Source organism: Palaemon carinicauda, chromosome 28 (assembly GCF_036898095.1).
Source record: "Palaemon carinicauda isolate YSFRI2023 chromosome 28, ASM3689809v2, whole genome shotgun sequence".
NCBI classification, from domain to species: Eukaryota; Metazoa; Arthropoda; class Malacostraca; order Decapoda; family Palaemonidae; genus Palaemon; species Palaemon carinicauda.
The window spans coordinates 16,396,815-16,411,573 of NC_090752.1; positions in this window are offsets into that span (position 1 = coordinate 16,396,815).

Consider the following 14,759-nt stretch of genomic DNA (forward strand, 5'->3'; position numbering starts at 1 on the left):
TAAGAAGAATCCATTCGAAAATGTATAAAATATGTGATTTCGTAGGTGAGGCTAGGCACAGATCAATCACATTATTCCTCTATTTCTGTTATTCTTCGTAATTGTTTGCTCCACTAAAAAAGGAAATACTATTGATTCTAATCCAAGTCTAAGTTTCTTTGCGACTGATTTACCCGTAAAGACTAAGGCAAGCTTAAAACTTTACAAGCTGTGTTGTATCTCTAGCCTTTAGTGCCACGCTTTTCAAACTTCGCTTATCTGAGAGGACCTCAGTTTCGGCTTCTACTTGACTAGTTACTTCGTAAAGAGAATCAACCAGTGGCTATCGCTCTCCAAAGACAGACGTAAAACTCTCTTCCCCGGCAATAACACTTGGGAGTTTTATCCTGACCACGGGCCTGATGAAAATCCCCCGCAAACTGACCTTTTAAAAGCAAGAGACTTGCCTTGTTACAGACTAGGGAAAAAGGTTTCTTCTTCTGTTTAGTTCTTAAGATAAGAACCTTACTCGTATTTTTTTTACTTAGTTCTTCGGTGAAGATTCTCTCTCTCTCTCTCTCTCTCTCTCTCCTCTCTCCTCTCTCCTCTCCTCTCTCCTCTCTCTCTCTCTCTCTCTCTCTCTCTCTCCTAATGATGTTATTGTATAAACATTTTATTTTTCTATGTAATGCGACAAACAGTCAGAGCAAGGAAATTACAATTACTGGTTGATATCCAATGAGAAATAGAGCGGTATAAATATAAATAAAAACAGCAAAACGCATTTAATATCACCACGAGAGAGAGAGAGAGAGAGAGAGAGAGAGAGAGAGAGAGAGAGAGAGAGAGAGAGAGACTCGAGTCTGCTGAATCCAGCAAGATTCGACCAAGTTAGTGTGAGATTTCTTGTTAAATTCAAGTAGATTTGCCTTTGAGAATTCAAATAGGATTTTCCAGCATTCCTATCGGATTGGATTTGGAAATCTGTCGACCGTGGACGGCTGGGGGAACCTGGGAAGAGAGAGAGTGAGAGTGAGTGGATACCGAGGACGATTTCAATCCGATTTTCACTTCAGGTAATTAAGCTCTCTCTCTCTCTCTCTCTCTCTCTCTCTCTCTCTCTCTCTCTCTCTCTCTCTCTCTCTCGTGGTTTTCTTAATGATTAATGCTGTCATTACGAAATCAAAGTTTATGGAAGTTTGAATAATTTTGTGATATTGTTTACCAGCTTTATATAAAATGTTTTCTCTATCAATTTTATTGTTTATCATACCAGTGGTCCAATTTATAATACTGAGTATATGTATGTTTGCTGTTAGTATATCTCTATCATTTTACGCAAGTTATTTTAGAAATGCCTGTCAACGTAATAGAATATTGACTGGAAAGGGATCCGTTTGACTAGTTTTAGATTTTATTAAATGCATCGGTAGTGTCAATTGGCGTTTTTCAGTTTATTCGAGTATTCTTACAAAAAAGTGTATTGCCTCTCTCTCTCTCTCTCTCTCTCCCTCTCTCTCTCTCTCTCCTCTCTCTCTCTCTCTCTCTCATCTCTCTCTCTCTCTCTCTCTCCTCTCTCTCTCTCTCTCTCTCTCTCTCTATATATATATATATATATATATTGCAAGAAGTATTCTTAGCCATTTCCCTACATTTTGCATCTTTCCTTAATGGGTAAAGTTTACGTGGATTGTTAACCAGTTTTGTGTACCTTTAATCATTAAATGCAATAAATATATCTAGTATTCTTTAAGAATTAATATCCTTATGAGAACCTTAAACCATATTTATAAGAATTCATGATATGCCATATATAGAATTTTTCAAGAATGCGTCTACTTATGGGAAAGTATTTTTTAAAACAGTAGTTTTAATTATATGCTATTTTTAAAACTAAAAACTAATTTTCAAGCATTCTAAGTCATTATGAAACTAACATAGGTAAGCCATATCAAATACACTTAACAATATTTACTTATTGGTCATCTAAATACTTTTGTTTATTTATATTTACTTTATATGTTAAATGGCAGGACAGGATAGAAATGAGACTTTAAGAGAGATTACTCGAGTGTCATATGTAGATTAGATCTTGGTTAGGGGTTGATGGAGATGGTTTGGCCATGCTCTTCGCACTCCCCAAGAGAGATTAGTTCACCAAACTTTCAACTTGGCTCCTCAAGACACTAGAATTGTTGGAAGACCCAAGCCTACAAGGCTGAGGACTATGAAGCGCAAAGTAGGAGATGATGAATGATGAAGTATTGAATTAAAAGCTCAAGATAGAGAAATCTAACCGAGGCCCTTTGCGTCAATAGGCGTAGGAGATGATGATGAGGATGATGTATATCTTGCATTGAAAGTCTTTGACCACAAGAGCTTTGTGATCTATAATTCTTTCTTTGCAAGTACCAGAGGTTGTAAATTATCATTACAACACTCCTGTGTTGTTTTATAGGATATGTATTCTGTTCGCGTGTGTCAGTTTAATTTCTTTTTTAAAATTTTCATGTACTTTGAAAAGAGACACCTCGGCTCGTGTATCTGTTTATGATCCTAGTAATGAAGTGCTTCTAGATCTTTTGTTCCCATATTGGCTTAATCTCTCTGTCGTTATATTATTTTCATTTGATTAAACTTGTGGATATGAAAGTGTTGTCCGTGAAGTCAAGTCGATCTTTTTCAAGACTTTGTGTTCTACATTACTTTTCCTAAGTAACGGAAAGTGTTTCTTTTTGTATAACATTTCAATCTATTAGATATACATCAAGTTTTTCCGGTCCCAAATGGCTTCCCCAACGATGGGTCATAGGCACAAAATCGTTATTACAATTCCATACATAGGTTCCAGGTACTTCAGAACATATGGCTATCGCCCTGTTCTGTCTGTTTAGAAACCAAGGAGGGGGATTTAATGGTTAAATTCATATTATTTTCTTATTGGTGAACGTCAGGGCTTGGCTCTAGAAAATTCTATGAAATGTGATATTAAAGATTTCGATGTGTCTTTAATGTTATATGATGTGATAGTCATGTGATTGATCAAAAATTTTGTTAATTTTACAGTATAAATGGCTAATATTTTGGTGGTGTTTGCGATACTAAATATGATATTTATTACAATAAAAATTAGTCTAATTACAGAAGCTTTACGTTTAATAGAAATTTTAAATCTCACTGAATGTGACACAAATATTTTATGTTTTATGTCCTAAGTTACATTGTTTTAATTAGCTTATTTGCTTCTAGGTAAAATTCACGTATGTCTTACGCAACATGTGGTGTAATAGAAGATAATAATCTGTTTGCTATATATATTTTTCTTTTTTTCCAAAACATCTTCGTTGCTGAAATTTTATGTCTAGTTTCAAATTTGGGGCAAGAAACAGTTAACCAACTGCCAAGGAATTCTGTACAGACGAAACAAAGTTTGAGAAAGTATTTAGTTATCAATGGAATTCTCCGGGGAATAATTCTTTGCTATTTTCTGCATCCACGAATCTTCTGTATGTAGAACCACGTCGTTAAATTCCAAGTATTGCCAACTACCGTGGAATTTTTAAAAGGGATTTTCTTCTTTTCTCATGTTTCGAGCGATTAATCTGTGCCATCTTCCCTCACTCCAACCTCGACAGAATTACATAATTTTTCTGCATAGTTTCTGCAGAGTCATAACTTAGCACTCGAACCACTTTCCAAGTGGATGAACACTTTGACGCGGATAGGGAGAGACTCCACACCTCATAAAATCATCTCTCTCTCTCTCTCTCTCTCTCTCTCTCTCTCTCTCTCTCTCTCTCTCTCTCTCTCTCTCTCTCTCACACACACACACACACACACACACACATATATATATATATATATATATATATATATATATGTATATATATATATATATATATATATGTATATATATATATATATATATATATATATATATATATATATATATGTATGTATGTATATATACACAATTTGTTTACACGCACATACTGTATATCATATTTACTGCGAGATTTCTTATTGGCTTTAATGGATGTTATGATGAGAATCTCCATATATTAAATTTCCTGGTTTTTTCTCACGCATACTCTGGTGTTTTTATTTTTTTTTATTTTTTTTTCTTATGATTTCCTCCGAAAAGTAATTTTAACTTCCAGCTGAAAAGTAAATGTTTAATGACAGTGAATTATAACGATTCACTAGCTGAAAATTAAACGCTTTTAGGCTGTAAATTTGGAAATTAATGAAAAAAAGGGAAATACGGAGAGACTTGCTTAATATAACGCGTTGTATGTCAGTTAAGGAAATAAACGACTGATAAGAAATTAATCAAGATCAAATTCTTCTGAGGGAGATGGTTAGAGCCTGCAATGTCAAGAGAGGTGGTGAAGGAGATATTGGTTATACGCACGTCCTGAGTGTTGTAGAAAGCGACTAAAATGACAGCTGCTGCCTTGCAGTCTTGCTCTTTAGTAAAAGGCTAGTCCCACTGCGAATGCCCACTGCCAATCGCAGTGGAAACTGCTGCCTTGCAGTTGAACTATTTAGCCAAAGTCTAGACCCACAGCCAGTAACTGTGGTTGAAGACTGCAAGGGCATGCGATCGCGAAACTTTTCCAAATTATTAACCATGCCTGATGCTGCACATTAGGCAACCAACCCCTTAATGTAGGGGTAACGGTGAGAAAGAAGCAGTAGTCTTAGTTTGTTACCACACTATGAGCAGGGGTGGTTAAAGTAACCTTTATCAAAGATTATCTTTAAGATAAGGTCTCTCAAGCAAAAGAAAAATCTGAAAATTAAGATGAATGATAAAGATGGTAGCCTGGCGACTAATTCTATTTTGTTATCGTTTTTTTTTTTCTATAATAGAGATTTTGGCATCTGACTATTTAATTATTCTATTGAAGGAATCAACAAGTACGGTAAGAATCTAATCTTTAACTGTGAAAATGCGTTAAGTAAAGCCATGGTGTAGAAAAAATATTAAATCAGGCTGCAAAACAGGGTTGAACAACTTGATATAGTTAAAATTACTCTTACAGTTTTTTAATAGCTATATTAAGCGATACCATATTTTCCTGGAATAGAAGTGCCAAACATTACAATTTGAAAAGCCTAACGAGGAATATGTTATGCGTATATGATTTTGATAACGATTGAAAATAGATACAACGGGTAAGAGGGAATTCATTTAGAAGAAAATAACGTAATTGCTTTTTATATAAAACTCGAAACACTGTAATACACATAGTATATACAGTATACTGAAAAGAGTACATGTTTAAATGGACTTTATAACGGTACCCAACATATGCAATGAGGTTCATGACACAGATTATTAATACACGACTGAATAAAAGTATTTCAATATTGCTCTTATCGGACAATTGAGTATGAATTCTCCTAATGAAGATTGTTAGGATAGTCTCTTGCATTGGGCGAAGTAGGAAATTGAGTTAGATTGATTAATGAAAAAAAAATCACTATAAAGTTAAGAAACTTATGGGAAAGAATTTTATAGTAAAATATCTTATAAGTATTATTAGTGAAGAGAACGTTTTTTCATTCATACTTAGTACTAGTTTTATATTTTTTTATTATTATTATTTTACTTGTCCATAACACTGTGATGCCATTTTACATAAACGTTGATGACATCTTTAGCTAAACGAATATTTATAATCAAAGCTCTTCACATGTTGCCTTATTATTCAGCTTTAAATTACAAAATATGAATGATATAATTTGCTCATTTACAAAAATTTCTTATTTGTATACGATAAACCGTGCGTTTTATTAAGCTGCAGTTCTTGTAAAAGAAGTAAATCGTATTGCTAATGATGGATATTGGTAAAATTACAAAGAATATAAATTTTCTGTATTATCTTTTTACCAAAGCCTTCCATATTTTATGAAGACAACACTTATGCTATATATTCATTAACGCTTATGCTGTATGTTAGTAATTTAATACCTTCATTTTAACAATTTTACATTTAGATTATAATATTATTATTATTATTATTATTATTATTATTATTATTATTATTATAGATTTGCTTAAGATTTAAACAAAATTATTTAGACGTAGTTACAGACTAATAATGCACTAGGTTAATAACGGATTTTCTCTCATTCTTTTATTTTCCATGGGGACGTGTATGCATTATTGATAAGCGTTTATCAATATATTTTAAATGAGGTGTTAGATTAATTTCCGGTGATATTTTGTCAGGCCCGTCGAGCGACAACTTGATAATTTATTTACCACAAAACGTAGCACACTTTACCGGCTCCGGTCTAAATGATTAATCAGACAGAGTTTAATTATGATTCCGTTGGCAAAACGCTGTCGAATGAAATATGTGCCATAATGCCGCGGACATCGCGTCAATAGATGCGAATTTTTAAAGCGTTAATTGTTTTAATGAATAATCATATGCAAAAATAGGTATTCAGCAAAGTGCGAGATAAACCACCTGGAAAAAATTGTGGGATCGGTAAAGATGGACATTATTTATTATTAATTTAGACTTTGAATTGACTTAACTTGATAAAAAGACGTTGATTAATGTGATCCCTCCCTGCATTGAAAATAAAAAAAAGTAATAAACTGTCTGTTTATTGTGTTGTTTTAAGTGGTGTACCTCTTGATATTATTTTTGTTATTTATATATTTTATCGGCTTGCTTTTATATCTCTTTGTCTATCCATTTCCTATATACTGTATATACACACGAGATAGGTGAATTGCTAGATATATAACCACTGAAATATATATATATATATATATATATATATATATTATATATATATATATATATATATATATATATATATATATATATATATATAATATAAAATAGGACGAATAGTCTGGACAACATCTTTCAATTTATTGGTGCCGACGTTTCAGGACTCATCCCATTATCAAGGCTAAAATGGACATATAAAACATTATAAGCAAAACTCAGTAAAAATATATAAAATACAAAAAACACAGTCAAAACTAAAATTGAAATTATAAACACAGTTACAAGTAAAATATGGAGATAAAAAAATAAACTAAAAGAAAAGTATCTTAAAATTAAATATACAAAAATCAAAATTGTCTAGGAGACCAACCTGTCTGGAACAGACTAGAGTACTGAGTGACTATCTGAAGGACAGCACTCAGGAGGAAAATTCTAAATTTGCCAGCTAAGCGAAAGCTAAAAAAAATTGGTTTAGGCACCAATTTTTTTAGCTTTTGCTTTTATAATTTTAAGTTAAATGCCGTAACAACCCTGATCTGCAGGGCATTTTACCTTTCGTCTGACTGGACATCCTTTCATAATGAAATAGTCTTTCTGAAGCAGCATTTCAAGGATAACTGTTTTCCAACTAAAATATTTTATAGACTTAGTTAACAAAATTTCTGACCAAACATTACCAACCTAAACTTCAAGTTCCTACAGTACCAAAAAGGATTTTCTATGCCTCTTTGCCTTTTATTAATAACGGAAATATGGGAAACAAATTAAAAAGGTCATTTTTAGACAATTTTCCAAGTCTGGATTTTAACTTATTTTTAAGAATCCCCTGACAGTGGGATCTATGTTTAGAATTAAGGATTCTCTCCCCCGACCTAATGCGTTCTTCGGTGGTCTATATGTTTACTTGTCCGAGATGTAATCTCGGAAATTAAGTGGGTTCCACAAAAAGACTGCTGAAAGTTCGCATAGATGCGCATCGGAGGAGTGAGTCATAGAACTGGATGTGCGCTCAAAACCAAAGAATTCTCAACCATCAGAGAACATGCAAGTAAATGCAAGACCAACATTGCATATAAAAACTTTGAAATCTTAGCTCAAGCGCCAAATAACTCCTCTCTACTAGTTTTGGAAATCGTTAATGATTAAAGAAAAGGCTCCTAAACTAAACAGCCAATTATCCTCTGTCCCCCTCCACATCGCTTAAGCTGGCAAATTTAGAATTTTCCTCCTGAGTGCTGTCCTTCAGATAGTCACTCAGTACTCTAGTCTGTTCCAGACAGGTTGGTCTCCTTAGACAATTTGATTTTGTATATTTAATTTTAAGATACTTTTCTTTTAGTTAATATTTTTATCTCCATATTTTACTTGTAACTGTGTTTATAATTTCAATTTTAGTTTGACTGTGTTTTTTGTATTTTATATATTTTTACTGAGTTTTGCTTATAATGTTTTATATGTCCATTTTAGCCTTGATAATGGGATGAGTCCTAAACGTCGGCACCAATAAATTGAAAGATGTTGTCCAGACTATTCGTCCTCCTTTTTATTTATCTTTGAAGCTCGCCAGGAGCAACGACCTACCTGCAATCATATATATATATACTATATATAATATATATATATATATATATATATATATATATATATATATATATATATATATATTATATATATAATATATCATCTACGCCTATTGACGCAAAGGGCCTTCATGTATGTGTGTATATATATCTATATATATATATATTATATATATATATATAATATATATATATATATATATATAATTTATATGCATACATATACATACATACAAACAAACAAATATCTATTCCCTAAAGTTATTATAATTGGGACATTCGGTCATATAAATGCCTCACTGTTAGAGGTACTAAACAGTATATAATATCAGCCGTTACTAGTCCACTGCAAAAACTAAAGCCGTAGACATGTCTTTCCACTTTCTTAGGTCATCAATCCATATGCTTTCTCTTCCTTCCCTGATTCTTTTTATAGGAACCCATTCTGTTATTCTTGATGTCCATCTATTGTCTTGACATTCTCATTATATGTCATATCCCTGTCCATTTCTTTTTTGTTACATATTGGAATATCCACTACTTAAGTTTGCTCTCGTATCCTTGTTCCTCATTTTCTATTGATAGTATTATTCCCATCATTATTCTTTTCTTTGTTCTTAGAGTTGCAAATAGCTTATTTTCTAAGTATGTAGTAGGGCTCCAAGTTACTGATGCATAAATTAATACTTGTAGGTCCATATGATTGAATACTTTTCTTTTTAAAGAAAGTGCCATTTTATTTTTTATAATCTCAACTTGTTTACTAAAAGCTCTCTGTCCCATTCTTATCCTTCTCTTAATTCTGTCTCATGCTTTGGGGAAACGCTTACTGTTTGGTCCTAAGTACGTATATTCATTAACAATCTGTAGAGGTTCGTCTATAACACTAATTCGTTTGTCTCTGCATTTTCATTGGAGATTATCATAGTTTTACTCGTATTCATTTCAGTCTCACATTTCTGCTTTCTCTATTCAAATCTTCTATCATCATTTATAATTCCTCCCATGAATCAATAAACAGAACTATGTTATCTGCAAATTTTTAAGTATTTTAGGAGATCCCCATTGATATTATATCCTACATTTTCCAATCTAAATATTCAAAAACACGCACACACACTTATAATATATATATATATATATATATATATATATATATATATATTATATATATATATATAATATATATATATATTTATATATATATATATATATATATATTTATATATATAATACAATATATATATATATATATATATATATACATTATTATATATATATAGTATATATGTTAATACATATATTATAATATATATAATATATATATATATATATATATTTATATATTTATATACATATATACATATATATAGATAATATATATAATATATATATATATGTATATACATATATATATATATATATATATATATATATATATAATATATATATATATATGAGGTAAGTAGATATTGCTAGATAGACAAACATCGTAGTGGCATTACGTGTTATCATCATGTTTTTAGAGGGTATCTTGCTAGTCCTTTTTTCCTTGACCATAGCAGACGCGGGGTTCCCATTATCAGCTGGGTGGACGGGAAGTACCGAGCAAATGACCCCAAATAACGTGCGCCGTATTTTGCACCATTTATCCAGGGTGGGTTGTTTGTCAGATTGCACCTCAAGTACAGTAAGATGGGTGTTGGAATCGACACATTTATGCATGTATATTATATGATTAACATTTATTTACTTAGTGAGGGGAAAATGTTGTCATGATTGCCGTGCAGTCAGAAATATTTTTTGAGAATACCTCTTCTCATATTGGCTTTCAATTTACAAGACATAGTTAAACGATTTTCTTCTCTTTTTGAGTTAATCCTCCCTCGCATGTTCATTAGATATTGAAACGTTAGTGTGGTATTTCTTGATTTCACGAACTTTTCTTTTCCTTTTTATTTTTTTTTATGGAAATGTCATTTGAATCTTTGAATCCTCAAGTTGCGTTCATCAGTTTCAATTTTATTAGTTTTTTATTGTTCTTTGTCCTTTCTGTCTTTAAGTAACTTATGGTTGTTGTCTTTGCTTTCAAATCTCTTGGAGGTGACCTCTGATTTGAAGAAACAAATTATGAAGGTTTTTTTTATCGTTTTGATTTATGTAGTATATGTCTGCATAAGGGTGATGGTTAATTTCTTTGAATTTTTATCTTTATTTTTCCTGCATTTTGTGCTAGGACCAGTTGAAGGTTGAAGGGAATTTAAAATAAGAAATATTTAGAAAAAACTATTATACCAACGTAATTAAAAATAAATAAGTTTTAAGAATCCATAAAGTAGGACATTAAATTGTGACATTATTTCATTCGATAAGCACAAAGAACGCCTACTCTTTTGCTCGTTTTAGAGAGGATTGCAAAGCTTAAATTTGTTTTACATCATAAGATTTATCTAAGAAAGATATTAAATATGGCAGGGGTTAACCGTAGACTTAATTCATAAGATACATTTTTATTATTATTTATTTATTATTATTATTATTATTATTATTATTATTATTATTATTATTATTATTATTATTATTATTGTTATTTGCCCAATCAGTACTTGTCAAAGTATAGGTTTCATTTAAATAATTATGATACCAAACTCTTTATAAAAGAACCGATATCACATACCTATAAATAACCACTGTGTATTTTTCTTTTTATGCCTAACTGAAGAGATTAATTGAACAAGGGAGTGTATATTTTATACACATGTATGTGTATATGTAGTCGTTTATTCTAGAATATATAATTTATACCTGTTGCTATAAGTACTTTAACTTACTGAAGAACACATCGACGCTTGTTATAGAGATTTATTGTAATTTGTGTAGTCTTTTCTATTGGTCCTCGGTTTATTTGATAATGATGCTACGTTTCTAGTATTAACATGCTTTAGGGTCGTTATTCCTTGCTCTTCTCGTCTTAATAGAAATGAAAGCCGACGAAGAATCGCGCTGTATAGAAAACTGCAAAGCATCCGACAACACTAATCTCGAAAGTCGTCATTTTTAAGCGCTGGCAGCACTCCAATTCTTAGAGGAGTAAAACAAAAAAAGCACTCATTCGTGTGTGTGTGTGTGTGTGTGTGTGTGTGTGTGTGTGTGTTTGTGCGTGTCTTCCACAAGAGGACGACGACTTGTCATAATTCATGTAGTAGGATTCATCCTCCTTTTCTTCTCCTCCTCCTTATCATCGTCCTCCTTTAGGGGCGATAAAGAAGGAAATGAGGGTAAACACGTGATGGAATCAAAAGAAAGGAGATGCTTAAGGAGCGAGAAAAATATTACAAAAGAATCAAGGAAGGGTGAAAATGTGGCAAAGCTTTGAAGCAAATTGAAACAGCTTTGATCGTTTTGCGTTTTAGCTGTCTAGGTATTCGCTTAAAAAAATACTGTTTACATGTTTCGAAGATTTGTGAAATATGAGAATGAGGCACAACATTATTATTAAAGGTAGTTTATTTAAATCCTTTTAAACCATTGGTTGAATTATTACTTTAGCGAACGAAATTGGAAGGAAGTTATGTTTTCGCCCCTGTTTGTGTTTATTAGTGAACAGCTTCCTGGCCACAATTTTAATCGTAGGGTAATATAACTTGTAGGGATTAACTTTTATGTAAACAGATGGAAATCTTTTAATTTTGGAAGGTCAAGGCCAAAGGTTAGGGTCACGGTCAAGCAAAATATCCAGTTGATGTAATCAGCCATAAGTTTTGACATCGTTGTCACAGACTTTAAAATTGATTCATATTTGAGTGTATGAAACTCCACGCCAATTAATTCATGTCAAGGTCAAGGTCGAGCAAAAGGACGAGAAATAAGCTGCCGCGGCGTAGGTCTGCGATATAATGAGTGTCCCTGTACCAAACCCGCATTGTTTGGTTTTATATACGTTTTGCATATGATCATTACCGAATTATTGCCTTTGATTCAAGGGATATTCTAAATTAGGTAAAAATATTGATCAAATGTAAATATAGCATCAATAAAACATCCAGATAACGTTTATCCTAAGGAATGGTAGTTTTTGATGACTGGTATGCTCTAAGAACAAGAATACTTCTTTAAGAAATAGGACACAATGAAACACTAATAGATATTTTTAGGAGTGTTTAAAAGCACGATAAAGCCTCGGAAGGGTTATAAATTTAAAGTTTTTATATTGAGTGATGTTTCTTAAAGAAGTTTAAATATTAGATATGGCAGTAGTTTTGAAATGTGGATTAAAAAGTGATAATAGGTTTTCGGAATTAGGGAGAAATATTTTTCTGGAATGATCATTTTATGGTATTGGAATTTTGGAGGAACAATTTTAATATTTTTATAAATAAAAAGTTAATCTTTAGAACTTGTAGTTCCATTAAAAAAAAAAATACGAAAGGAGATGAAACCCACATAAATACTTGTAGAAAACTAAAATACATTGGTAACGTTATGATATTTATTCTTCCACCCGGTTTGAACTACGGAAATATTTTTCCTTACTTTGTAATTGACAGAAATTATTTTTTATTTTTCATGCAAAGGAAGAATTAATTTTATCCAACATTTATTCCTCTATTTATAGCGTTTTAATCAAAGATGGAAATTGAAAATAAAAGTAGGAAACTGAGGGTTATGAAGATGATAGAGTAAAAAAATCATTGGATATCATAGGCATATAAATGAAATATATATATACCAGGGAGATAAAATACCATCGCCTATATCATAGGGAATGGAAAAGTAGAATTATCAGAAAAAAAAAAGAATTAATCTCCTTAGATATATATGGGGGGACTGACCTCGTCTCAAAAGGATGGACTTGTGTCAGAATCTCGTCAAGGTGCCGGAGCTGGGAAGTTGAGGGGAGGAAACCCCCACGGTATTGGTGGTAGGGGGCGGGGGAGGGGGTGCTGAGGAAACGACGACGAGGGGCTTCATCCTGGGTGTTAAGGCTGTCATCGGAGAGGGTTTAGTCGAGGCTTTCGGCTGTCGTCTTGATTAAACCAAGAGCGATGGTGGGAATATTTATCTCCCCCCCCCCACCCCCACCCCTTCTGTCTCTGGATTAGCAGCGAAATAGTTAATGCATAAACGATCTTTTTTTTCATCCAAAGGATACTGTATTAATGGATATGAATGAAGAAATAAATGACTTTGTTTCTAATAAGTTCGGTTTTATGATGAAATATGTAAGTTTTTTTCCCTCTACTGTATGTTGGTGGGTATAACGATTTTTTTTTCCATCCAAAGTGTACTGTATTAATGGATATGAATGCAAAAATAAGTGACTTAGTTTTTAATAAGTTCGGTTTTATGGTGAAATATGTAGACTTTTTTTTCTCTACTGTATGTTGGAGGGTCTAACGATTTTTTTTTCATCCAATGTATACTGTATTAATGGATATGAATGAAAAAATAAATGACTGTTTCTAATAAGTTCGGTTTTATGATGAAATATGTGAGTTTTTCCGCTCTGCTGTATGTTGGTGGGTATAACGATTTTTTTTTTCATCCAAAGGATACTGTATTAATGGATATGAATGAAAAAATAAATGACTTTGTTTATGCTAATAAGTTCGGTTTTATGATGAAATATGTGAGGCTTTTTTCCTCTACTGTATGTTGGAGGGTATAACGATTTTTTTTCCATCGAAAGTATACTATATTAATGGATATGAATGGAACAAATAAATGACTTTGTTTCTAATAAATTCGGTTTTATGATGAAATATGCGAGGTTTTTTTTCCTCTACACACTACATTGTGTTTGAGGGTATAATATTTATCTAGAAAAATCTTATAAGCTCCTTTATCTTACCTTCTTTTTATTCTTATAATTGTCAAGGTTAATTATATAGACTCTAATCCTGGATTGAAGTTGAACTTTACACATGCCCTGTTGTATTATCGCATGCAATTTAATTACATGTACAATTAATATGAATCTTTTTCTTAATTTAAACATGACAAATGATTATTCAGATTATCTGTATACAAGGCCTTTGGGGAATAGATGCTTGGCTCTAATCATAACGTTGACTATTAAAAATGTATGTTTACTCCCCAGTAATTACAATTCATTAGAGCTCAATTTCCTTTTCAGACTGCAATACTCGTCTGAATAGTGTTGACTGATGTTAGGGAAAGTTACAGAATAACTTAAAATATTCATATCTGTAATTTTATAAAGCTATCTTGCTCGTGATTTTTTAAACCTTAAAAATATACAATTGATGCTTTGTTCCTTAAGCATGTTGAAATGTTTTCGTTGTGCGAAGTGCTTGACAGTGTTTTAGCATTTAAATTACTTATAGCATCCTGCTTTTCCAACTAGGGTTGTAGCTTAGCAAGTAATAATAATAATAATAATAATAATAATAATAATAATAATAATAATAGCGAAAGA